Here is a 2,869-nt window from a genome sequence, read left to right on the forward strand (position 1 = left end):
GCTGTGGTCGCTTCTGTGACGCCTGCGTGACAGTACCTGTCGGACGCCATTTCTCCCGAGTGCCTGACGTAAATATATTTTGGGTACGAGTGGCAAGGATAAGTTGTTTAAGGGGATAGCCTAGAAAAACTAAAAGTGTAGGGTCCTGTGATGGGAGGTGTTTGGTTCTTGGGGAGATCTTCAGGAGCGTAATATCCCATTGCGGAGGCTGGACCCCTGGAAGTCCTGGTGGCTACTTTTCTTCTGGGACCGGCCTCCCCCACTTTGAAATGGTCAGTGTTGTTGGAAGTGGGTGGCCGCAGGCCTGGGAAGGTCAGCCGAGCCCTGAGCTCCGGCCTGAGGTCTGAGTGATGGACTTGGTTCCTTGGCCACTTTCAGCCTTTTAGTCTAGAAAGCAACAGTGAAGCCAGTGCTGGGGAACGAGTGTCCTTCTGGCCCCAGCAGGCTCCTGGTGGGCTCACATCCCACGGCCCCGCTGCTCTCCCCCCTGCGCTGCACGTTAGGGCCCCTCGCTGATCCCTGGAGACCCTGCCTGGAACAGCAGGAGGAACCCTTGAGCAGCCTGTGTGATGAGCTGCGCAGAGGGCAGGCAGCGGGCTCTCCCAGCAGCCTTCGTGTCAGAGTGTGCCGCAGATGGGAGATGGCCGGGGAGTGGTCCAGCTGTAACTGGGAGGGGAAGTTGGCCTCTAGAGCTTGACCAGAGGTCTGCTGTCACAGGAAGAGGGCCTTAGGGAGTAAGAAGGTTTCAAAGAACCAACTTAAAATTCAGGACAGGCTTAAGTAAAGCCCCTGATGGCAGTGTCTCTGCTTTAGAAGGGCCTTGCTCCCTCTTTCTTGGGGCCCTGCTGACGTCCCTGGGAGGCCCTCCCCACCTTGGGGGTAGGGGATGCTGGAGTCTGCAGGGCATGGGAGTCTGGCTGTGAGGGCCAGCGTGTGGGGCCAGCGGGGCCTCTGGATGGCGTCGGCTACAAAGTTGAGGCCTCCTGCCGAGTAGTAACCATTTCCAGTTCCTTTCCAGGGTGGGCTCGTGTGCAGCTGAGCTATCTGACCTGGCCCAAGGTCACTGCTGACCCATCACCTGGCTCTTCTGACCCTTAATTGACCATTGATGGGCACCTACCTAGGCCAGGCAGTTCAGGACGACCCCGAGAGAAAGGGTCCCTTACCCTGGGTTAGGTGATGGAGCTAAATGGGGCTAGACTTGGGCTCTGCCTGAGGGAACATGAGAATGTTGGAGACGGTGTTCGAAGGTCCCTCTGACCCCCAAACTATTCTATGCTAGAATAGCTCCAAGCAGAGTCTCCCTGAGATCGGGACTTTCCGTAGGGTAACCATGCTCTCCCTGGCCTTCCCTCGCCATAGAGGAACCTGTTCTCTTGAATTTGGTAAGATGATTACCGCTTGTATGTCAGTGTCGGGTCCCCACATGTGACTATGGAGTCCTGTTCTCTGCGTCCTCGATCCTTCCTGCCACTGTAGTGGGAATACAGGAGGGGGCCAGCTTCATGCTAGATTAGCCTGCCATCCTTAGGCCAGAGGGCTCTTCGACCATGGGCTGATCGTCTCCCATGTTGTGGGGCGTAACAGGACGTGACCCTTGGAGCCCTTCCCCTTACTGGGCTCGCAGAAACACTGAGGACAAGTAAAGCAGTGGGCAGAATGGGAAGATTTGATACAGCTCCTCAGGGTTGATGGAGGGGGGTGGGGAGGGGGTGGGGACAAGTTGGGGTTGGTTGGGGCAGAGCACGCCGAGGATGTCATGTGAGCTGGGACTAGAAGAAGGCCAAAATGAGCAGAGGTGCTGGTGGCAGGTGGAGACGGTCCCAGACTCCAGAACCTGCAGACGAAGGCCCAGGGGAGGACAGAGCTGAAAGTCCGACAGTGGGCCAGAGCGCCCCAGGGGAGAGGATGGAGGCTGGGGCTGGGCTCTGGGAAACATCTGGGAGGACATTGGAACAGCACCCAACTTGGCTTCTTGGAGGCCAGAGGGGTCCCTGTGCTTCTAGGGGCTCCTTCCTGACAGGCCTAGGCACTGGGTCTCCATATGGGGCCATCTGGAGGGTCCCTGCCCCACTGCTTCTCACCTCACGCTGGGAGAGCTCCTTGCCATGGAAAACGCACCTCGTCCCTTTTGTCTATGACCTTGCCTCTCGGTGCTCACCTTGTTACCAGCTTTTAACCCTGCACAATTCAAAACTCGTTCCCGGCAAAGGGACAGCCAGTGGCTGCCATGTCAGGCAGTTCTGGAAGCCAGAAGGCAGCGGGACAACACTTTGCCCTGGAGTGAGGTCGTCAGTGAAACTATTACAAGAGCAGGGAAATGGATCTTCGCAGGTGAAGGTTCCGGGCGCTTATCACTAACTGGCCTTTGTTGAGATAAGTGTTGAAGGGCATAGTCCGAGAAGGGACTTGAACTCCAAAGGGAGGAGTGCGCCCTAAGGTGGAAGGGCAAAGGAACTGGAAACCGTGAGGGCAAGTCTGCCCAGACTGGCCGAATGGGACAGTGACCACAATGATGACCAAGTCTGGGGACAAGCAGTTGGAAGCAAGGGGAAGGGGTTCTAAGAAGATGAAGCCTGTGGCAACATATTTTTTGAATTTCTGTGAATCCCCACATAAAAACAGTAACTAGAGAGCAAAGCCAGAAACCATGCTGACAGTATCTATCCAAAAATGAGGCGAGGAGGTATTTCTACAGTTACCCCTTCCCAGTGACGGCAGGTGGAAGGCGGAAGTCACGAGCATCAGCTGTGGCTCCGTGAGCGGTCTGCGTCCCGTGTCCTGTCTGCGTCCCGTGTCCTGTCTGCGTCCCGCCTGCGTCCCGTGTCCTGTCTGCGTCCCGCCTGCGTCCCGTGTCCTGTCTGCGTCC

This window comes from Enhydra lutris, unplaced genomic scaffold, assembly GCF_002288905.1.
Source record: "Enhydra lutris kenyoni isolate GAN:26980312 unplaced genomic scaffold, ASM228890v2 scaffoldscaffold30, whole genome shotgun sequence".
Lineage (NCBI taxonomy): Eukaryota > Metazoa > Chordata > Mammalia > Carnivora > Mustelidae > Enhydra > Enhydra lutris.